This window comes from Sturnus vulgaris, chromosome 8, assembly GCF_052056855.1.
Source record: "Sturnus vulgaris isolate bStuVul1 chromosome 8, bStuVul1.hap1, whole genome shotgun sequence".
NCBI lineage: Eukaryota > Metazoa > Chordata > Aves > Passeriformes > Sturnidae > Sturnus > Sturnus vulgaris.
The window spans coordinates 4,949,544-4,974,521 of NC_142250.1; the positions used below are offsets into that span (position 1 = coordinate 4,949,544).

At 43.8% G+C, this 24,978-nt stretch overlaps 1 protein-coding gene across 9 annotated transcripts in view; it reads right to left on the reverse strand.

Moving 5' to 3' along the window:
* Positions 1–24,978, reverse strand: part of PCDH15 (protocadherin related 15) — a 643,743-nt gene that overhangs the window by 352,178 nt on the left and 266,587 nt on the right. For all 9 annotated transcript variants that reach the window (XM_088168755.1, XM_088168758.1, XM_088168745.1 and 6 more), the window contains one exon: positions 21,627–21,674. The gene's annotated coding sequence lies outside the window, so the exon portion shown is untranslated. The remainder of the gene's footprint in view (positions 1–21,626; positions 21,675–24,978) is intronic.

Sequence of the window (24,978 nt, forward strand, 5' to 3'; positions counted from 1 at the left end):
AGATTTGCCCATGAGCATTGGTCTGGTGAGTTATACCAACCTCTACTTAATAATAATTTCTTTTTGCTTGCTTTAATATAATTGCTCCCAGAGGAGACAACATTTCAACATTCCCAAATTCCAGGAAATACTTAATTCCAGTTTGGAAATCTCTGAATTGTTAGTGACCTTAAAAGTTTCCACTGCTGCAAGTGGAGAGGGGCAATTTCCTTTGTGAATCACAGCCAAGGCTCTGATCTGGAGGGAAGACACCAGGGTGTGCTGCCTTCATGGGAGCCATGTGAAGGAGAGACTAATTCAGGGAACAGAAAAGCTAATTTGGAAGAAAATCAACCTGGCGAGAATTCTGCTCCCATTAGATTAAAAAAACAAAAACAAAAACTCTATTTGATTCCAGACAAATCAATCCAGCCAATACTGGGCTCTGAGAGTACCTGAGTGGTTGGAGTAGCCTGAGAATTATCTTGGTCTCAATCAAGATAAACAATCCAGGAGCATTTTTAAGCAGTGATCACACAACTTTCAAATGGTGATGAAAGAAAAAGAGGTGATTTAGATCTAATCCCATTATGGGTCAGCTCCAGGGCTGGGAGGTTTTTATTTCTGGCTGTGCTGCTGGGAACAGAGTCCAAGCCAATATCCCTGTATCCACCTTTTCCACCCAATCCAGGCTTCTGCTGTTCTGGCCCATCCCAGGGCCGCCAGCCCTCCCCTCCCCTCCAGATCCTCTGCTTCCCAGTCTGAATAACCTCAGCTGAGATGTGGCAAATTGCATATTTATGTATTAATTACTGCCTTAAGCAGCAATTACAAACCCAAACAAAATTATGCATCAATGGCCAAGTGAGCCAGGCACTGCTGGAGCTGGGCAGCTCTGTTTTCATCCTAAACAGAAGCTCAGGAAGGAATCACAGTTCCAAGAAGTCAGAAATTACAGAGAACTGTATTTCCCTGCTGCATTTTATTTCAGAAATACATTTATGTGAACTTAGGGCTCTGTCTGTTGTAAATCCTATTCAAGGGTATGTCAAGGAAGTGATAAATGAAGGTATAGACACTTGACACATCCTGAGGGATCTGTTAGTGCCTGCCTGGGTGGGCAGCAATGTCCTTTTCTGTGTTTCTGGTACTCTCTTCTCATGTGAAGGCAGAAAAATTCAATGAGCTGAGTGCTCAGCAAAGAGGAACTGCTTTTAATCCACCTCTGTTGTATCTTATAAGGAGAACATTAGGATTTATAACACCCTGTCACCACATAAAGGCATGCAGGGAGGGAGTTACACAGCAAAGCCATCTGTGGGTAGAATTAATGGGAAGAGCAATGTATTTGTGGGAAATGTATCCTGACTGACACAATTACCTGGGGAAAATGAGAGCAAAATTAGACACGACTCTCTTCACTGTAAAAGTCAGTTCTGATCCAAAAATCCAACAGCCTGCAATTAACAGATTCTACGCATTTTGTCCTGCTCTGGCTTAAAGCTGATGTGTTCTTGGCAGGGTCTTTCAGGCTGATGCTGACACCTAAATTATTAAATTCTCAACATCTGCCCTTGGGAAATTTGGGTCTGTTAGTGCAGCAATAAAACCCCTAGACATTTCTCCCCAAATATTGGGATGGTCACAATCTGGGTGAAGGCAGTGCAAGTGCCAGTGGGAAGCCCAGGAATGCAAGTTGGGCTGAGACAACTTAAAGCACCACCAGAATTTTAGAGCTAATCATCCCTGGCACATCCCAGTGCACAGGGACAGGCAGAAGAGCAGCCAAGGAGCTGAGAGGACAAAGTCAGGAGCTTCCAACAGCAGCTGCTGAGGGCAAGAGCTGGTGTCTGGGAAGACATTAGAGAAAAGAATCACCAAACTATAGAATTATATAGACTGGAAAAACCCTCCCAGCCCATGGAGTCCAAGCTGTGCCCAATGCCACCTTGTCCCCAGCCCAGAGCACTGAGTGCCACCTCCAGCCCTTCCTTGGACACCTCCAGGGATGGGCACTCCAAACCTCCCTGGGCAAGCCCCTGCCAAGGCCTGAGCACCCTTTCCATGGAGAAATTCTTCATGAAGTCCAAGGAAGGAAAATTCTTTTCCCATTCTCTCCAAGGGTTTGTAACTCATGAGCACAGACCTCTGTCCTGTACCTGCTTGCATCCTAAATGTACCCACCCGGCTTTTTCCATCCTACTGGGACCTGTGGTTATTTGGATTAGTTCTCCCTGGGTATTTTACCGTTTTCTTATCCTCATTTCTGTGCTCACAGCTCTTGTAAAGTGGCCGACGTTTCCACCCTCCTTTCTGTTTAAATCCCACAGACCTCACTATAATAGAATATATTGCTGTAAGTGACAACTGGTAGTGGCTTATTTATGCTTCAAGATTTTGATACCAGACAAATTCTTCTGTGACACCCCAAATCCCCAGTCAACTGGAAAATTAAGAAGAATGCAAAGCTACAGACCAATGGAAATTCCTTTCTCCCCTCCGTCATCCCCAGCTAAGTTTCAAACCTAGATGACAAATTCTGGGTGCCCTGGCGAGCAGAAACAGCTCTGGTTACCTCTGTGCCTTTTCTTGTATCACTGCACAGCTGCAGGAGCTTTAGGGAGAGTCCTTTAGGGAGGATGGTTTAGGAACAGATCCACTTTGGGGACGAATTCCCAGTGTTGAGATACAATTCAACCGAAACTGCAACCATAGAGCCTTTAAAATTATCTATAACTCTATCTTTTGAAAATAAATTAATGAGTGTGCATGGGAGAGACAAATCATGGACATAAGGATAATATATAAATCTACAGAGGCTACATAATTAGTGCAACAGAGCTCTGGGATTAATCCTATTCTCCTGGTGAGGATGGAGATACTGATGTGGGAGTGCTCCAGTTCAGGACATTTCTGAAGGACTGTTCTTGTTGTCCCCTGCACACTGCTCTGCACAGCAGGGACCTCTGGGAGCATGGAAACTATTCCTGGAGGATAGAACCATGAAATCCAATTGTGGCTGTTTCAGGAGCCACTTCAGGCCCCAGGCTGCAGACAGTCTGCATGATTGTACATGTTGGAGTGGTGTGGGATCCCCAGCAGGAACTGCTCCAACCTACACCACACCATACCTTAGTCATCCAAAAATTCCCACAGTGGGCTCCTTGCTGGATGTTGGCTCAGGAGAAGCCCCTATGCTCCAGCCAGCTTTGATTTAACTTGAAAGATAAACCACAATGTCTTAAAAACACCTCACAGAAGGGTGCTTGAAGAAGTCTGGAATAGTTTTCCCAACTCACCACCAATATGTTGCCTTTTCCCTGACTGGCTAAGCTGTGGGATTGCAGCAGTTCTGCTGAGTGGTGCCCACTAAAGAGCTAAATCTGAATTTATATTCATTTCTCAGAGATATGCCAAGCAGCAGTGGGCACAACAAAGCCTGAACTGAAGTCTTGGCATGCTTAAAAGCCAATATTTCTATTTTCAGCCGAGTTTCTCTGGGAAGAGAGGTTCACATAATCATTCCACACCGCTGCCTTTTTGTCCTTCCCCCAAAATCCTTTGATAGCAGCATCAAAGCTATTAAGATGCAAATCACTTCAGGAAAGCTGCAGCCAAGACAGAGGAGAGCAATTCCCAAACATCTGTATGAGGGGACATGCTGCAGTTTCACTTCCTGTTCATTAAATGTAAGGAAAATCCGTGGAAAACCAGTTGTTCCCAGTCTCCAGGAGAGGGAAAGGCCCCCAAAGCTCAGTGAAGAGATGGGAACCACAAGGAGCCTGGAATTCACCCCTCCTTTTACTCACAGCAAGCCTTTTAGGTTCATCAGCATTTCTCAATTCATCCACAAGGATCTCTCCCTGAAAATGTTTTTTTAACAGGAATACACTAAGAAGGGATAAATAGACAAAGATTTGATGCACTGATAGTATTGTGGCATAGCTCTTACCACCTAGAATAAAGCAGGAAGGCTTTTAGGAAGGAATGCTATATCCTGCTTTTGTACCCATAAAAGCTGGAATTTCCCATCACTGTATTAAAACCTGAACTTCTCCCACTGTAAATATTTTTTTCCTTCCCAGAGAGCATGGAAAACAGTTCTAAGAGCATCTCTGCAGTTCTTTTAAAGCCAAAGCCAGCCACTGCTGCAACCTCATCTCCCCGAGTCTAACTCCATCCATGAGACCTGTAGAGGGCAGTGGATAAAAGAAAATCAAGCACCAGAAGGAGCCATAAATGTTAAAGACAAATTTTAAAAAATTGGGATCTCATCTAAGGACTTCCTCATATTGAAAAGCTTACAGGTAATTCAGTGGATTAATGGATTACTGCAATGGGATTTTTCCAAACCCAAATCCCAGGCTCTCTGGCAGATTGCACTGACAGGTTTTACAGGCGAGCTCTTCCCTTGGGATTTACCTTTTTTTTTTTTTTTAATCCTAACAGAAATCTTGCACCTAAGCTAAAAAGTGCAGCTGGCCCTCCCACTGCCATGGTACTCATGGGCAAACAGGACTTTTCCCCTTCTCCACAGAAAGCCATATTAAACCAAGGAACAGGGAAAATACAGCTGAGCAAAGCTCAGCTGAGTGTTTACACAATATACATCAAGGTGACATTACTGTTCAAATTAATATCAATTTAATATCAAACCAGCCAGGACCCAGAGCAGAAAGCAGCCTCCTGGATAATTCCTCTGTGGTTTTCAGGCACGCTGCTAATAACTTCATTATCCATTTGGCATATACAATTAACTCATTACTGATGGAATATGTGAGATCCAGGGTAAAACTCCAATTAGGCACAGCAGATAAAAGCCGTACAGCAGGTACAGGATCCTTTGCCTTATCTTGCACATGAAAGCATTAATCAATACAGTACGGGTGCTTATGATCACCTCAGTTCAGCCATGCTGTAGTGACTGCTCCCAGCTTTGTAAACCTCATGCAATTCCAAAACTGGCTCTGCAATTACCACAGGCAGAGCTCTCCATACCTTCGTTAATGCCCCGTTTATCTCTGGAATGCAGATTAGATCTGCAAAGGCACCAAAACCACCAGGATCTGAGAAGGCAGTGAAATAAGGCTTGAAAATGTGGGTGTTAAGGTGATGCCAGGGTGTGGATACGGAAAGGCCCCGCGGTCTGGAGCTGCTGGGGTGTGGAACTGGAGTGCCCCGGCCCCGAGGTGAGTCACTGGTCCCTGCTGCATCCTTACCCCTCTGGAAAGGCAGAGATCAAACCAGGGAGTCAGCGCTGCACTCTCCTTCTTCCAGACTCCCGGCTGAGTCACCGCGTTATAAATTGCCACTGCTCCCGAGGAGTCAGACACTGACAACTCACTCTTACCTGCTGCACTTTTTAATCTCGTTTGCGATGTTTTTATTTTTTCCTCCCTTGCCATCGTCTCCTCTCTCTCCCATCAGTGTTCCCTATTGTATCAGTTCCCTCGGATTTAAAAAGAGATAGAGAGCTAATGGCTGCTTTTGTAACGCACATTTGTGAAGGTAAACACTCACATGGACTTCTGAGCCTTCCTCATACTCTGGCAGAGTTGCTGCAGTGTCCCAGAGTGAGAGCCCATAGGAATGAAAAATTGGGACAATGCTATTCATGCTCAGAGTGGAATGAAACAAAATCATTTTGCTATCATCTGTTATATAGATATCTGTATGTCACAATAATATGGGGACATATTTTGGAGGGGGTTTGCAGATACTGAAGGCATTTTTCTCCTGGGAGAAATCTGTTTTTGGTGATGGCACTCTTCCTTCTCCAGAAAGCAGAAGGAAATGGCAAAAAAAAATTTAAAAAAAAGAAAGAAAAAAAAAAAAAAAAAAAAGAAGAAGAGGAAAAGTGTAAAGGGAAAAAAAGCTAGGTGTGAGCAAGAAAGAAAAGTAAGAATGGATCATGGACATGATGGAATCAGTCCAAGGTTGTACTGGATGATCCTGGAGGTCTTTTCCAAAGTTAATAGTTCTGTGATATCATGATTCAAAAAATGACAACAACGTAATAAAAACAGATGGGTGGCAAGGTCCAGGAGTAGCACCTTTGGATGGAAACGGCACTCGAGAGATCAGAAATATTACTCTGACTTCAGCAGTCAAAAAAGGTGCCCACAACCACAGCCACACCCACAGCTATATTTACACCCACAGCCACACCCACATCTGCATCCACATCCACACCCACACTCACATCCACTGCCACACCCACATCTACATCCTCATCCACTGCCACACCCGTATCCACACCCCCTTGCTGAATGCCAGTCCACACCACAAAGGAGAGAGCATCTAGTCCTGGGAGAAAAGCACTGTTAGTGGTGCTTTTACTCTTTCACACAGACCAGGTCATACTGCACCCCCCCCACCCTGGCAGGATTGTTTTCCCATTTGGCATGAGGTTGTTCTTTTTTTTCTATGCAGCCTTTATTCCAGATTCTCAGTCACACCTAAGTGGTCTCCGACCAGATCACAGCCATGTCCAACTGCTTGAGAAATTCTCTCAATCACAATAATAGCTTGGATCTTCCAATGATGAAAAATGAATCCTCAGGTGCATCATGTGAAAGTCCAAATTTCCTGCTTAGGGGTGAGCCAATGGCTCCCTGGCCCAGTTACAGAGGCTTCAGCTAAACCCAGGCAGAATTATAGCCTGCCCTACCAGCAGCCAGCCCAGCAGCTGAGATAACCCGAATTTTCCTGTCCCTACCATAGGAAATGACCATGGAATTGAATAGGAATGAAGAGAAGCTGGATTCTTTAAAGAAACTATTTGCTAATGGTTTGCTCCTCTGGGAGTAATCCAAATGCAGTGCTGAAGTTCTCTCCAGCACTCCTGTGATAGAGGTTTTTATTTTAACCAAAGGATTTGTCAGGAAAATTAATCCACAAACACCAGAGGTTTATGTCCAAAAGGAGACAGAGGAGCCCTCTAATTTTATTCAAATAAAAGGAGAGGCCATTTCCCCTGGGATCTCAAATTTTTGGACAACACAGCCTCCTTTTTATCCTAATTTCCTGGCCATATGTCCTTCTTTCTTTTCCCATTGCCTGAGGTGCTTGAGAGGTACAGACTTTCTGAGATAACTAATACATGGAACATCTAATATCTAAGATCGCCTTCTAATATATAACCCCTGCTTTGTCTTTTCCTTGAATTCTTTTGGAATTTATTTATGGAATTCTTTATGGAATTTATGGTTCTTCTCATTGTTTCTTTCATCTCTCAGTATCCAATTTTATTTATCAGCAGACCCACAGTTTGTTTGTAAAGACAAGTTCCTCATTCCTTTCAGAGTCAATATAAAAAGATAGGCCTCACACCAAAACTCCAGTTCAAAGCCACAAATCCAGATGCAGGGATGGCTGCACAAAACATTCTCAGTGGAGGGGCTGCAGCTGAGGGCATTGGGAGCTCTCAGGCTTTGCTTTCCCTGCCTGGTCCCTTCTGGACACTCCTGCTCTGGATGCGACCTTGTGAAAGCACTGTTTGGGGAGAAAGGAAGGTCTCTGCTAGTAAATGTGAGTATTTGCTATGATTTATCATTCCTACTTGCTCATAAAAATAATTATTTTAAATTATGTAAGATGGGATGATAACTATGAAGAACAAAACCACATAACCTCAGAGGTATTTGTTCCAATATATGGCCTCTCACCTTCAAATTTCTTGACCATTTGGTTATGCAGAAAACTTGTTAAAATCAATACTCTAGCAACAAAATTGCACAGCAGCAGGAAATCATTTGGCTTGTTAGGCCACTAGCAAATGAGGCAGGGTTTTGTGAATGTTCTGTTAATATTCAGACAGGAAGGTAAGTCACTCAAAAATAAACACATTTAATCCAAAGACTTCTATAAACAATCCCAAATTTATTTTCATTCTCTCATTAGCAAGTACACTGAGAAGCTTCCTGCAAGCATTGCCATTTGTTTAGCTCATTATAATAGCTCATTAAAAATATAAATAAAAAACCTGGAATATCCAAGCTAACTTAATGGGAATAGGGGAAAGCTTCAGTACTCACCATTAGCACTGCCGTTCTCCAGCTTTAATTGAAGCAAAATGAACTTGTGTCCTCCTACACTACAATTTACAGGTGAAAGAAAAATCCCTGTGTTTGAAATTGTCTGGGTACGTGGTGAAGTCCTCTGCAGGAACAACTCATCAGGAGTATCTCAAATTATCCAAGCAAATACTGGTGGTGTCCACCCACCTCCCGCTTCAGCTGCGCTTTTGGGCAGCATCAACTGATTTAATTCCCAGCCCCACAGCCCTGCTTTGGTGTCTGTGCCCAGAGCTGGTTTGGGTGTGTTTGTCACAGGATGGCTCAGGCTGAAGGGAGCTCAGAGGGCACCTGGAGCCACCTCCCTGCTCCAGCAGGGCCATCCCAGAGCACAGGGCACAGCATTGTGTGCACACAGCTCTGGAACAGCCCCAGGGAGGAGAGCCCAGAGGCTCTGTGGGCAATGTGTTCAGGGCTGGGCAGTGGCCAGGGAAGAAGTTGTGCCTCCTGTGCAGGGGGAATTGCTGGGCTCAGTCCCTGCCCGTGGCTCTGGTGCCATTGCTGGGCCCCCGGAGCAGAGCCTGGGCCCTGCTCGGAGCCCTCCCTGCACACAGGGACACCCAGGGCTGAGGGCCCCTCTCAGCTGGGGCTCCTCTCCAGCCTGAACAGCCCCAGCTCCCTCAGCCTTTCCCCAGAAAAGACAAAACCAGGGGCTCAGGGCAAGCACCAGGGTGCTTGGAACCTCAGCAGAGTCATGACATGCATTTTTTACTCCAATACGCCATCAGGACTTTCATTCCTGATCCATGTTTGTTTAAAATCTTTGGAGAGATATTTAAGTATATCCACTATTTGGGATATTCTTCGTGTTTTGCCCCTTAGAAGAAAAGCAAGGGAGTTTGATCATTGCCTGACTCTGGACTCACCCCAGCTGAATTTTCCCTGATTTCAGACAGAAGTGGAATTTCCCCTCTCTCCAAACAGGTCCAATGTCCCTAAGAAGCTGCCTGTGCCCTGAAATGGCTCTTAGGAGTTTTAACAGTGCTAAGGTGGTTTTAAATCAATTCTGCTCAAGAAGCTTTTTTCTTTTTCAGTCAGTGCTCATTCTTCGTCTATAAACTAGAAAACAGGGGATAATTAAGAAAAAACATTGCCATAAATCAACAAGGAAAAAAAAAAGAGAACAAACCTTGTACCTAAATGAATGCATTTCACAATTTCAGACTACAAGAATTTAACTCAGTTACATTCAGATTTCTGTTCTTATTTTGCCTTAAAATGGTAGATTTTTGCCTGAACCAGAAACCCTGTGCACACAGTTTTTGTTTTCCCCATGATTCCAGCACAAGCAGTTCCTCCCACCCTTCCCAGGCATGGAAGAGAGGCAGCCCAACCGCATTTTCAGGTGCAGCAGGATATTGACCTAGAAGAATCCAGGAGAGGCAAGAAACCTCAATCCTCCTTTTACACTTTTCTGAATAAAACAATGACACTGACAAAAAAAAAAAAAAAAAAAAAAAAAAAAGGAGGAAGAAATATAAATTGCACTCACACTGAAATTAGGATTCAATAGAATAATTGAATCATTCGGGATGAAAAAGACCTCCAAGGTTATAATTTCTAACTTTGGACCGGATACCACCACATCCACTCAGTTTTTGAACAATTGTTGATTTCGATAAAACTGAGAAAATGTCAGTGTTCAACAGTAAATGAATTTATTTTAAACCTTATTGTAAGAGAGAGAATTTGCTTTCAACATCTCTCCCTTTCACCATTCAAATTTTCTCACTTAAGTCTTGATCAAGGTCCTGCTGAAGTGGTGGCAGAGATAAAAAGGACAGTCAGGAAGGAGGCAAAAGGCAAGAAGGGTTAAGTTGATGACAGAAGCACTGGTGGCTCAAAAAAAAAGAACTAAAAATCTACATCCCAGAGAATCTGATGGGTGAGACCAGTCTCATCCCAATGAGGCTTTATTCTGTTCAGCTGAGGAGCGATCCCATCTTCTTTTATCCCAAGCATGCAAGGAATGAATTGGAATAGCTGCAGATCAGTTACATGTGTTCAGATAAAATGAAAATTTTTCCTAAAACCAGTGCCAGGCATCACAGCAGAGTCTCCCACCAAGGCTGGCAGAAGCATAGAAAATACATTTTTCCAATGGCTCTGTCACCTTCAGCAGGAATGATATCTTTACCTATTGTATTGTTCAAGTGGTATATGTTCATGTTTTGGTCTCCTCTGCCTTTAAACATTTGAAAAGCTCCTGGGAAGACTGAAAGGAAAAAGGACAAAAGGACAGTAGAATGAGATGTGAAATTAAGGCTGTGCAACATCAATATTTCCCACTGCCAATCACCATTTCAGCTGTGAAATGTCCTTCCAGTGATCAGGTGCAAATGGTGTAGGAGATTCCTGAAGCTGGAAATACAGAGCATGGATGGATTGGTTGGATTTGTAGCTTGAGCAGTTTTTCACCTCTTGGAAGCTGGAGGAGTTACCCCTTCTGTTGATATTCTGCAACCTGTAGAAACCCCAGGGCATTTTAAATTCATTTTCTATGAGCAGTACTTGAAATCTGGGTCTGTAAACCATCTAACATCAAGTTCCAACTACATTATTAACACCCAAAGTGTCAGGTTTTGAGGAATTTCCATACGAATGGAAGCTGGATAATCACAGTTTCATTTTACTTAATACAATACATAAATAATAAACTCACAAATATGGCTATGAATTGATCCCACTTCATCCCATGACCTCTTTGTCTCTTGGGCAATCCTTTAGTTTATTCTTAGAAGTTTTATCCTTAAAACAATTTCATCATTACCACCTTTGGCCATTTGGTTGTGTTCATTTATTCCTTCAATGACAGAAGTGAAACTCCTTTCCCCACACTCTCAGGAGGTTTTAGTGCACTTTGAGAAATCTTGCATTGATCCCAAAAAAGCAGAGTGAGAATCTTCATGCCATAAATTGCATAATTCTTGACACATACTTGGACTGCAGCTCTTCATCTACACCATAGTGAAATTCAATTTATATTCCTGCTAGAAATAAGCTAATTTATTAAATACAGTACCACCCATTATTATATGAAAAGCACATTCAACTGAAAAATGCTGATGTGAAAAAAGTAATTTTGTTTGCAAATTTTCCTTGGAATGAAACAAAAGTGTGCACGGAAATTATCCCAAGCAAATCTCTCAGCTTCATCCCTCTGATCATCTTGGTGCCTCCACTAGATTTGCTCAAAAATGACCACTTTTCAGTTTTCACTTTACTTTCTGTTGTCATAACAACTATAGGTCTCCTGTCTTTCTGGAGATAGACCAGATATGGCCTCTCATTTATTCCCCAGTTCCAAAGCCTCTGGAAGGTGATACATGGTTGTGGAAGGGGTTGGTTCAGACACTGCTGGTATTACCCTGAAAAACTCATCTACAAGGAGGCAACTCTTAACTTTCAGCTGGCCCTGGCTCTAGAGGTCACAGGTTTCTCTGGAGGACAGGAATGACACATTCAGTGTATTACTCAGGCAGGAATTGAATTACTGCTCTCCCAAGCTCGGTAGTTGACTTGGCTGTCAAGTACGCAACATCTAATAAAAGGCACTGAGCTGTTTCTCTGTGCTGACTTGCAGCTCTCAGAGGCTGGAGGAGATGGGCTTGGCTTTGCCTTGATGTTCAGGAAGGACACTTGCCAATAATGTTGAATCAGATGAATAAACATGTGCTCTGTAAGGCTCTTTTTCTATAAATTTAATAACGAGTTTCAGAGGTTGAGGTGAGAACCGGGGGAAGTTTGGATAAATAAGTGTAGGAATGTCCCAGGAGGGCCTAATGTGTATCTAGCAAATGTTCTATGCATTACAGCACTTCTTTTTTGACTGTAACAGTAGTTTCAAGGCAAGGAGGTAGTGGATCAGTCCTGGCGAGAGTTCCAGGCTACCCTTGGAATTAATTTCAGGCATGATCTCAATCCCTGTCTTACAGAATGACAGGCATGATGCAGAGCCTGGTATCACTCATTTGGTGAAGGGAAAAAGCCCAGAACATACCCCAAATAACACAAATCAGTCCAAGACAATGCTCCAAAAGGGTTTGAAGAGGGATCTGACTGTGAAGGCTTCATTCCTGAAAAGTCTGTGTCCCAGTCCAGGCCACGAGAGGTAAATCCTGCAGAGGGACAGGCATCAAAGACAGCACTCTCACACTCACGACCCATGAGCAGAGCAGGAGGAAGGGTTGTCCACCACAGCAGCAAACCTGGAGCCTTGTGCAGGCACTGCCCAGAGAGGTGAAATGCTCCCACTTCTGCCACCCAATGTGTACAATTCCAGAATATCCCATTCAAAGTCTGCTGGGATGCCAGAAGAACAGGATGCTCTGCCTGAGCTCCAGAGTGATTTGGAATAGCTCCAGTACAGAGTAGCCTGTGTGTGTTTAAGAGCAAGAGAGTCTAAGGAATGTTTTTGGGAGCCCTCTCCAAGTAAGGACTCAAAGTTTGCAGTGACCATGGAGTAATCAGAAGCAGTCTTACCCAGTCAGTACCATTTTATAAACAGTCATGTTTAAAGCTACACTGAATTAGCCACCAGTCCTTCAGAAGCACAGAATAAGCTGGGAAGCCTCTAAACAAAGAGTTTCATCTTCCCAAACATCTTGCCCATATCGCCATAAAGATGATTTGCTAACGTGAAGATGGAGAATTATAGAGCACAAGGTTGTTCAGTAGGGCCACATTGCCATCCTATGGCTTGTCGCAAGGCACAGCTCCCATGTCTTCTCTGGGAGCAGGGAATGGCTGGAGCTGTGCCAGGGCAGGGTCAGGCTGGAGATCAGGGCAAGATTCTTCCCCCAGAGGGTGCTGGGCACTGCCCAGGCTCCCCAGGGAATGAACATGGCCCCGAAGATGCCAGAGCTCCAGGAGCATTTGGACAGCATTCTTAGGCATGGGATGGAATTGTTAGGGTGTCTGGGCAGGGCCAGGAGTTGGACTAGATGATCCCTGTGGACCCCTTCCAGTTCAGGATATTCCATGACAATACATCAACCTGCTTCTGCCCAGACCAAATTCCTAAAGAAGCTTTGACTAAACCAAGAACAAGGAGTGCAGCCAGTCATTCCTGCTGTGGCCAGAGCCAACCACTCAGAACCATGGATGAAATCCAGGGTATTCAAAGGAAGAAATAAATTAAAAAAAAAAATCTAAACCTTCATTTTTCTCACTTCTCTGTATCAGATGCTTGCACATCTTGATTAGAATTCAGGATGACTCATATTCCACAGCTCTTTTAATCCCTAAAATACTACTACCACACAGAGTTGCTTGCAAAGATGCTCTAAGCCATACTGAGCAAAATCCCTGATAGGAATTTTCTTCCTCTTTATTCAAATAAATTTTAACTCTTCCTTTTCAGACCTCCAGACTGATACATAACATCAGCCACTATTTAAATTAGGTGGTGATGGTGAGTTTCTGTGATGTACTAGCCATTATTTTAAATTAAACCGAGAAGAATTGGACTCTTATCACAACTATTGAAAGCAGTTTTCCTTCCCTGTTGATTTACATCCAAATAACCAACTTATCAACCTTGCAAATGTCAACCTGCACTGAGGCAAGGAGGTGTGAAGTTCTTAAGCAGACACTCTCCTTGGGACCAAAAGGTCAGTGTGCATGTTATTTATTCTTCCTGGGGAAAGATTCTACTCTTAAGTCAGGAAAGGCTTTTACACTATCTACAGAAATAATAATGGAAGGCTTTAACCAAGAAAAGAGCGGCCCCAGCCTAAATCAAAAAAGAATCTTCAAAAGGATTAATTTTTTTAACATATGGACAGAAATGCATCCAGAGAATAAAATCAGAAATGGAAGAGCACTGTCCTCCAAGGAGTTCCCAGGCACAAGCCTAGGTTTGGATATAAATACCAAATAAATACCCTTTATTAAGAGCTTAAATACCCTTTAAAAAAAACCCTTATTTTAAAGGGATTAAATACCCTTAAAAATCATTTTCTCCTGGTTTTGGCTGAGATAGAGTTAAACCACCACACAAACTTATATTTCTCTGTTTCACTCCTCTTCTTGGAAACCCCAATAACCACTAATTTTATAATACAGTGACATTATGGCAAAGGTAATCCTGCTGCCTGGCTGGCTCCCACTGCCATGATCAAGAGTGCAACCAAACATTTTGTTCCTTATGGCACTGTTTTAGTGCAGGGAATTCAGATGGGATGGTGAAAATAAAGAAAATTTGTGGCTGAAGAAATCAAGCTCCAGGGTTAGTTGGGGAGACAGATGAAATAAGAAAACAGCACTGCACTAAACCACAATTGTTAATGTGTCAGAACCACTGCTTTGAGGGGAACAACAGCAGCAATGCAGCTCCTGCAGCAAAATTTATCAAATTAATCCTAATTTCTAGAGAATAAAGTCATTACTGTTGTGACAAAGGACAGTTTTGCCCTTAAGCTTCCTTGAACACACTGGTCTGGCTTCTAACACAGCAGCACAAGGGAAGTCAGAGAATATCTTAGAATCACTAAGGTTGGAAAAGACTTTTAAGTTCATCAGGTCCAACCACCAACAAGCACCACCACTGTGTTCACCACTAACTATGTCCCCTAGTGCCACACCAAACATGCTTTTTGAACACTTCCAGGAATGGTGACTCCATCAGTCACCCTGCCAAGGCCTGAGCCCCCTTTCCATGGAGAAATTCCTCCTGCTCTCCAACCTGAGCCTCCCCTGGCACAGCTTGAGGCCGTTTCCCCTTGTCCTGTCCCTGTTCCCTGGCAGCAGAGCCCGACCCCCCCTGGCTGTCCCCTCCTGTCAGGGAGTTGTGGAGAGTGTGAATGTCTGATTCCCAAATCACCCAAATTTCCATCAACCAGAGACCAAAAAGGCACAGCCTTTTATTAAATCAAATCAAATCACTTCAATGATGCATCATAGATTTAAAGAATTCATTTTTGTATCAAGCCAGGTGAATTCACCAGATACAAGGTTTCACTAACAAGCTGAAGTTGTCTAAAATAATTTCTTCACACTGGTTTTTAGCAGAAGGAAATGCAAAGCCTTCTCCTTTCTCTGTTAATTAATGTGAAGTTGCTGGTTTATGACACACTGTTGCCAACAAGTTCCCTCTTGCATCAAGCCCCTATCAGGATGTTTATCAGGAAGCATTTATTTAGTAACTTGTGGTTTTAAATTGGTTCCTTTAATGACAGTATTTTATCCATGGTGTGCGAGAGCTGGAACACAACATTTACAGATATTTTCTTGGTAATGTGTAACTGCAGAGCTGGGAGGCAGAAAAACAAGCAAGGTGCTAAGGGAAAGTAGGGCAGAAATCGCAGAATCACTCATGGTTTGGGCTGGAAGAAAATTTAAGGCCCATTCAATGCCATGAGTAGTGATACCTTCCACTATCCCAGGGTGCTCCAAGCCCTGGTCTTGGGCGCTGCCAGGGCTGGGGCAGCCACAGCTTCTCTGGGCACCCTGTGCCAGGGCCTGCCCACCCCCACAGAGAACAATTCCCCCAGACTGTGCTCTTATCTGGGATTGTCCAGACCCAGGGGCAGCACCAGCACCTGGCCTTGTTAAACCTCATGAGATTCCTGTGGGCCACCTCCTGAGCTTGTCCAGGCTCCTCTGGATGGCCCTGTCCTTGAGCTGTGTCACTACACCCTCAGCTCGGTGCCTCCTGCACAGCTGCTGAGGGGCTCTTGATTTCCCATGGATTTCATGTGGAAGGGGCTACAGGACTGGATTTACAGCTCACGGTGGCAACAGGCATGCCCTTGGGTTGCAATGAAGAGATGGACACCTCTGCAAGCAACACAATTAAGGAATTTTTTTTTTTTTTTGTGGCGAGAGGTAAAAGTGACACAGACTGAGAAGCTGCATTCCCATTCAAAAGAGGGATAGCCGCATTTGCTGGGAAAGCCACAATTTTATCTGTCCTCGCCCACGGCTTCTGGTTATGTGTCCAAAGCTAAATTATTTCTCTCCTCAGAGCAGGACAGCAGCCAACTGGAACACACAAGGCTTCACTACTTCCTTCTCACAGTTGTCCTCTGTTTCCCAGCCAGCACAACCTCCCTGTCAGTGTGGGAGGTCTTTCCAAGGGACCACTGTCTTCGTTGTTGCTTGGACATTAAAATTGTTCTGAGTCTTGCAGCTGGTTTCTTAAAATCAGCAGTCCTTGAACACTTTTGATATGTGGCTTAGCAAAGAACTTGCCCTCTGTTGCCACTGAGGTTCACCTGAGACTTGGTGGGATACTGTGGGGGCTGCTCTCCAAAGGAGACTGTCTTTGTTCATGCTACTCTGCTGAAATAACTTCCTCTATTAAGGAACAAAGATTGCAAAGATTGGACCAAGTGGGACGATTCTTTTTACCCGTCTTTTATCACTTCATACACTCAAACATGCAATGTCCTTCTACATCCTCTCCTTTTGCCTTTGTTTTTATTCAAAATAGGCCAAAGAACTCCTGTGGGATGGAGCATCCCCAAACTAACTCTTGGACAGTACCAGGGAGAAAAAAAAATCACTGTTCAAAGAACCAGTTCTGCAAAGTCTTTACTCTTTCCTGGCATCCTGACATTCTTTTTGTCCCAGAGCCTCTGACTCCCTCTCAGCTGATCCCACTGCAGGCTGCTTCATCCCTTCCAACGCATTGGGAATGCAGGGACTGTCTGTCTGCTGCTCTGAGCAATCCAGAACATGTTACACATCCTCTGCATTATTTATACTGGCTACTTACAAGTTGATTTTTATTTTTTTAAAGTTTCCATCTGTAGGTTCTGGCTCCCTTTCAAAATATCCCCCTTTCCATCGTTCTAATGGATATCTGTTCTCTGGGAACATCTGTCCTTAATGGGCCCTGTTAGATGTAACAGTGACACCATTTTCCATTTATTACATGCACACAGTTTTCTGTTTGTTTTTTAAATCCCCACAATGTTACAGCTTCCTTTCATTGTTGTTGGAAAACAACAACAACAACAAAAAAAGAAAAAAAGAAAGAAAAGAAAAAAAAAGAAAAAAAACAATTAAAACTAAGTTGATGAAAATGTGTTGGTTCACATGACTATCTCCTGTTCATTCCATTCTTTTAATCTGCCTCTTTTATTCTTTCATCCAACTCTTTACAAGAGTCAGAAGTCTCTATCAGATTATTTCTATAATGAAGATGCTTTAAAATGGCACTTTAGAATGGGACTGGAGACTCCCAGCATCTCTACTGTGTATGGCTCCAAATATTTTAGATCTTAACAGTTCTAACCTCAGTGTCCTGAACAAAAATCCATCCTGCTGCATCCAAGTGTCACCATCCAGTCCTGTGAGAGAAGGATTCATCCATGTGGGGATGCCCACATAGCAGCAGGAAGGCTCAGCATGCTGTGGGTGAGAGTCATTTGTTCTCAAGCTCCCACTGACAGTGCAGCCATTATCACATTATGATCTTTACGACATGAGCTGGAAAGGCTCCAAAATTATAGAATAGGAGGGGAAAAGTGGAGGACGTGAGGGTATGATTGACACTGAATACATCCCATGAAAACATACCTAAGACCTTATCAGATCCGTCTGGTTATGGAAGAAGGGAAACATCCCAGAAATCAAGCAATCATCAAATCAAAAAGGTCTTCCTGGATTCCTGTGGAGTCCCAGGGGAGAGGAATAATCAACAATGGCATTTCTGGGAAGGAGCAAATACAACTGACAGATCCCTCAGGTTTTCTCCTTTAAAGCTTGGGGACACCCACAAACTGTGGGCCCAGCTCTCATTCCTGGGAGCTATTCCTAAGAACTGCAGGTGGGCCAGCACTCAGAAATCTCACCCTTTCCCTAAAATCCTACTTGAAAAACCTGGGTTTGTGTTCCAGCTCTGTTTGGAAAGCCCTTTGGGAATTCCACTTGTCTCCCTGGTTAACGGTGCTTTTCCCAATTTCCAGTTTAAACACACTCAGGACACACTTTAGCTCACATGCCTTTCCAGCTGGATTATCAGCTTCTATTCCTTTGATAATATTTGAACCCTCAATGTATTGTTAAAATTTGAACATCTCTACTTTGCTAGGAAAGGAAATGGATCCTGATCAGTTCTGTCCCAGGGAGGAGGGAGGGAGGCACACCAGGCCATGCCTCATCCTTCTCTCCACTCTCCAAGTTTGAATAGACCCTCATCTGATGACAACCAACTCAAACACACACACATGAGTGAGCCTTGGACAACTGGACAAACTGGTCTACTCGCCAGACACGGCCTGAAACCCCTTCCAGCAGAGTGGGATTTTTTAGGAGCTCCATCACCAGTGGTTCTTTGCTCCTCCCATTTTAAGCCCCAGGACAAGCTACAAACAGCCCCTTCACAGGGGAGTCCATCAAACCCAGAAATCCCTCCCCGACAGGCACAGTCCCTAAGGAAGAACAGAGATACTCATCCCATGGGACAATTTCCCTAAACTTCCAGCTGACTCCAAAGACTTGCAGCTCACTCGCTTCCTTAAAAAAAGTATTCCTATTTTTCAGGCCCTGCTATGAAACTTGCAGAACTAAAGCTATTATGGAACAGGTTGCCCAGAGAAGCTGTGGTGGCCTCTGGATCCCAGGAAGGGTTCCAAGCCAGGTTGCATGGACCTTGGAGCAACCTGATATAGTGGGAGGTGTCCCTGCCCATGCCAGGGGGTTGGAATGGGATGGGCTTTGAAGTCCTTTCCAGCCCAGGCCATTCTGGGGTGATTCTTTGATGATGATTCTGCTACAGGAATCTTTTGTACTTTATGGCTCTTAGCAGGTGAGTGACAATGCCCAGCTCAGCACTCATCACCCGTGGGTGGAATTTTTGTCTTCTTCCCTTTGCATCTCCCTCTGGAGGATTTCACCTGCCACTACCTTGCCCAGCAGTTAATTCAATCCTGCTGCAGTTTTCCACAGTCAGCACTCAGCTCCAGTGCTCTGGAGGAAGCACCGGCAGCACACCCCATGTCTTTTGCAGCTCATTTATCAGTTGAGTATCACAGGTTTATGCAGATTCCTTGGAGACGGCGCTGCTAACTTCCTCTCACTCAGAAAACTGCTCAGTTACTCCAACCTTCTGTTTCCTATCTTTTGACCAATTTTTTCACTGATTTGTAGAGCATTCCTTTTCTTTCTCATCCTTTTGGCTTTAATCTCAAATCCTCAGAGGGTTGGACACAGAGCACAGCACACTCATGATGATCTACTCCTGTTTCACTGATGAGGACCCATTTTGGAGTTCATTTGCTCCTTTTAACTATCATCTTGGTATCAGTCTGGGGATGCTGCTCTGCAGGTGGGGTTGTGCTAGAATTTCCCATCCCTGGAAATGTCCAAGGCCAGGTTGGATGGGGCTTGGGACCCGGGACCCAAGGCCTGGGAGTGTGGAAGATGGCAGGGGCATGGAACTAGAAGAGCTCCCTCTGAGTTCCCCTTGGGAGGGCTCTGCCTCCAGCTCTGTCCCAGTGGCTGAGCTGCTGCAGTTCCCCTCCCCTAATGGAGGTTTCCTACCTCGTGGAACAGGACTGCTCACTTAGAGCCCGACATCCACTCTGGCTTGGTTCCATTTTTTGGTTTGTTTGGGGAATTTTTGAGGGGAGGAGGCAGATGGGCTGGTTCTACGAAAATCAGTTCCAAGGCTGCTACAATAACCCACTTCTTGCTAGTCTGGCACCTTCCTCCTACTCCCCAGGCAAGGTTGGCTTCACACCTGCATTGATTCATACTGGATGGAATCAAGTTCAGATCTAAAGTTTTATTTATTCTCACTTTATAACATACCTAGGCTCTGAACTATTTAGAGTAAATCACAGCTCTTTAAGGAACAGGTGTCCTGGCAATTTCTGGAGTTGTGAAAGCTTCAACTATGTGCTACAATCAAACACTTTCCCTAAAAAAAAAACCAAAAAACAAAAAACAAAAAACCAAAAAACCCTGAACTTCCATACGCTAAAACTCTTATTTTGTTTGCAGCATCCCCCTGCTCTTAGTCCCTAACACAATAGCTTATGATTATTAAATTTTATGCTGCACTTATTCTACTAATCCACAAAGTCAACAAAATTATTTTGTGTAATTCTTGTGTCCTTCACAGCGTTACAGGAGTTTCAAAACCTGCATCAAAGGCCAAGGTCACTAAAGAAGTATTAGGGAGAGCTCTTCATGAAACTTGTCCCTCAGGAATGCTTCTGATTCCTGCCATGCACCTGGAGCTCACCTCATCCTGTCCCAGTCCCCTCTTTTCCAAGCTCCTTATCTGCCTTAGCTAGCTCCTTATAATTCCTCTATTAATCTGCACCATCTTGCTTTCAATAATAATTTCCTCTGGGAACTGCACTGAATAAATGCTGCCTATAAATCCAGAGAGCTTAAGCCCCCTGCATCTCTGTAGTGTGAGATGTTCACTGTCTCAGCAAAAAGAACCAGCCTGGTACTCAGATAAAATCACCTGCTGAGCAGTATTTTTCCTATTATCCCACTCTTCACTCAGGACCTTCTGGATTACTCTTTCTTCCAAACCTGACCTAAAGAATCAGCTGATCTGCGTGGACTTTCCAGGATCTCCTTTTGCCCAGTATTCTCTCACATCAGAATGCATTCTATTCCCAGATGGAAATAAGCATTAAAGGTTTTTGCTCGGGAGCATAGATAATAATTGAAAAAGTGATGTGTTCACTTTCTCCAAAGGAAGTCGCTAACAAAGCCAAGAGCTTTGCTAAGCTGTAGTCAAATAAATCATGCAGACTCAGCAACAAAAAATCCCAACTAAAAGGAGAATTGGAATTGCAGGATGATTTTCCAGCTTCTTCCCTTGACAGCAACATTAAACTGATGGACGTAGAAGCAGAATGGAAATCCTGCCGTGACAATTTCTTTGGCAAGAATTAGTTCCTGACATTTGAGAACAACTGTTTCATATTGCTCATCAATTTTGAATCTTTATCTGAATTTTTCCTAGGAAAGAAATTACTTTTTCTTCACTGCAGTTTATGTTGGCACCCAAGTTCAGTGCCCAGAAAAAAAGAACCTGCCACATTTCTTTCCCCTACTCTTCCCTTCCTGCCACTCTGTATTCAAAATACCAGCCAGAATTCAAACACAAGTTGAAGGGAGATAATCCTGGTCATGAGATGTGCATTCCCAACAAAACCAAGCTTCTTTTCCCTGTAGTCCAGGAGAGCTGCTGAGCCGATTTCCATCTTGTGATTCCAATCAACATATTCTCAGTGCCACAGAGTGTGCAGCAGCCAGCATTCCTGAGGGACACATTTTCCATCCTTTCCCCACCACCATTTTCAGAGTTACTCATTTCAAAGACATGACCTTCATCATGGAAGCATGGTTCTCATATGTCTGTACAGACATCCTAAAACATTCCTGAATTTAACACCAGGAAAACAAAAGTTAATGAATACGAGAGAAAAAAGATAATGTCGTTTTCAGGAAGTGCAGTGGACAAATTGGCAAATGAAAAGCATCCAGAGGTGAACTCAGCCTCAAGAAATACAGGTTATTACAAATTATTCAAGAGAGAATTTTGGGAATGATTTCCAGCAAAAACATGCCCATATTAAAAGGGAATTTTCACAGTACCTTAACAGCACTTCTCCGCCATAGCTCTGGAGATTACATGTTGATCACCTGGAAAGCGAAAAATAGAAGATTAATGATATTGTTCATATCTTAATTACTGATTAAGAAGAGCAACTAATCTCACACATTTTCCTTTATTTAAATGCTTTCCACTTCCCAAACAAACAGAGAAGAGCAGAACACACAGCTTTCAATACCTGTGTTTTATTCCTGATAAAGGCAGCTTCAAAAAAGAAAAATAACAAGAAAACAACGCCTGAGGTTTTCATTAAAGTAGTTTACATATTTTCGTGAAGGCTGTCAACTCGGAAACTGGGAAGAAATTCATAACAAGTTTTATCCTTCTAAAATACAAACCCTAAAACACATCAGACACTTATCTGTAATTTGTTTTGACTCAAATATATTCTCCACCCTTCCCCAAGATGAAATATTGAACAGGAAAATCTCTGACTGGCTCTTTTTTTGCTGTGTGCCTGTGGGTTATCCCAGGGATGGGGAACACAGCTTGGAGGTGCGGGGGTTTTTTGGGGCTGCTTCTCCAGTATTTATCCAACTGAGACTGTGCCACGGAGGAATTCAGGAAAATTCAGGAGGCATTTGGGCCTCCAGGTGTGGACTGGGTTGGAGGTTTCCCCTTTCTCCCAGCACTGAAGGGATACACAGGGCACAGACTCCAGGGCTCCAAATGTGGAGGGAGAGACCCAGGATAGTGGGAGGCACCTCAAAACTTGTTATTGGGGGGCTTGAAAATCAAATTGCTCAGCTTCTGGGCTCAATCCACCTTTTGATTTCGGGAAAGTCCAGGTCCTTATAAACACATCCAATTCCTTCCCAATATTCCATCCATCCCTGCCCTCTGGCAGTGGGAAGCCATTCCTTGTGTCCTGTCCCTCCATCCCTTGTCCCAAGTCCCTCTCCAGCTCTCCTGGAGCCCCTTTAGGCACTAGAAGGGGTTCCGAGTTCTCCCTGGAGCCTTCTCCTCTCCAAGCTGGTCAGCACAGAATCCATATTCCATTGGAATTTGCCAGCTTGCCATGCTCTCCAAGCAGAAACGGGAATTTTAGGCACACAGTTTGCTTTGCAATAACCCAAAGTGCTGCCTGGTTCTGAGGTGGAATAAATCCACCACATTGGGCAGTGAGATTTAGGAGGTAACTCCCAGCTTTAAAGGCTGATGGAAATTTGAGGAAATACGCACATGTTGTGTTGACTTACAACAAAATAATCCATAAGGGGAAAAACATGGTATTTTCATAGCCTTCAGAATTTAACTGAGTATACATGGGTAAAGCTTCAATAACAACACACCAGATGTGTGTGGGAGTGCATGTCTCTTCCCAGGTCTGCTTGACCAAATAATTTATCTCTTCTATATATTAATATATATATGTGTATATATTATATATATTTATATTTATATACTTATAGAAAGAAAGGAAGAAGGGAAGGAAGGAAGGAAGGAAGGAAGGAAGGAAGGAAGGAAGGAAGGAAGGAAGGAAGGAAGAAAGAAAGAAAGAAAGAAAGAAAGAAAGAAAGAAAGAAAGAAAGAAAGAAAGAAAGAAAGAAAGAAAGAAAGAAAGAAAGAAAGAAAGAAAACCAGACAAAAATAAGGCATAGACAACACGCAGTTCATTACAGCAGACGTTTGTATTTCTGAAGACATCCAACAGTTCTAATATATTTTTAAAAAGAAAAATAAATGTTTCCAGCATAGAAATATTTTGCTGAAACTTCTACCTGAAAGAATTCCTATTTTCTGCTTTAAACAGAGCTGGGGAAGAGAAGGCTCCAGAGAGACCTCCAAGTCCATTCCAGTGCCTAAAGGGGCTCCGGGAGAGCTGGAGAGGGACTTAGGACAAGGGATGGAGAGTGACAAGACAAGGGGGAATGTCTTCCCACTACCAGAGAGGAGGGATAGATGGGACATCAGGAAGGAATCTTTCACTGGGAGGGTGGGCAGGCCCCGGCAGCAGGTGCCCAGAGAAGCTGTGGCTGCCCCTGGATCCCTGGAAGTGTCCAAGGCCAGGTTGGACATTGGGGCTTGGAGCAGCCTGGGATAGTGGAAGGTGTCCCTGCCCATGGCAGGGGGTGGGATGGGAGGTATTTAAGGTTCCTTCCGAAATTGAAGATGGGAGGGAAGCTGCTCTGGACTGCGTGAAACACAGGCACTCTCTGCCATCAGTGTGGTCACCTCTGGATTCCACATCCAAGCAAAAGACTTCCACATTCTACCCCCCAAAATCCACACTGCTAGGACTGCAATTGCTTTGCCCAGAGAATTCCCAGTCGCCCAGGCATAGATGAGAGGTACTAAATGAATTCCTCTGCCATGAGAACAGAGCACAGAGTTTCCTCCTTGCTTTACTCAGAGATTAATGCCCATTTTCAGCAGCTTTTATGATAAATGATCGTCATTGTGAATTTTGGTAATGAAGATGCATCATGCTGTGTGTTGTTCACACACTGCAGAACACTTCTCCTCTAATCAGCAAGGGCTTGTAGTTGTGGAGATTGTTTTGCAGAAAAAAGAAATAGGCTGTTGGTTTGGGAATTGGTTTCTATTTTAATGTTGTAAATAGAGCCAGAGCCTTCAATTCTGAGTTTCCCTGGAAGGTGAAGACAGAACCGTGGGCTGTGGCTGTTCCATCAGCCTGGGCTTTGGTGTGAGAGGAGCAGGTGAAAGCAAGACCTGCTGGATCTATTTCATTCACACCGTCTATAATTTTGGGGTTGGCTTTGGATTTTACACTCTTCCTGAGAAGGATCAGTCACCCTCTTGGACTCTCACACCTCTGTTAGTGGGAGCAGAGCATTTGGTGCCTGCTGGACACCAAATCTGCCTTAAGTTTCTCATTCATATGCACCAAACTACCATGGAATTGACCCAAAATTCAATAAACAAGAATAAGCACCAATGACATTAGAATCATTGTGCGATATTGTGCTCACTATCTGCACATTCCAGGCTGAAATTAAAGAATAACTTAATTTCTACAATTGGTGACTCCTGAAAAAACAACTCCCATCATTAAATCTGAAGCATTATTTTGTTGCATTCCTAAAATTCTCATTTTTGAGGGCCGCCATCTCCTTCTTAAGGGCCATGGAGATGATTAAAGGGATGGAAAGGCTGAGAGATCTGGGCATGTTCACCTGGTAAGAGAAGGCTCCAGAGAGACCTCCAAGTTCTTCCAGTGCCTAAAGGGGCTCCGGGAGAGCTGGAGAGGGACTCAGGTCAAGGGATGGTAGGACAGGACACAGGGAATGGCTTCCTACTGCCAGAGGGCAGGGTCAGATTAGATACTGGGAAGGAATTGTTCCCTGGGAGGGTGGGCAGGCCCTGGCACAG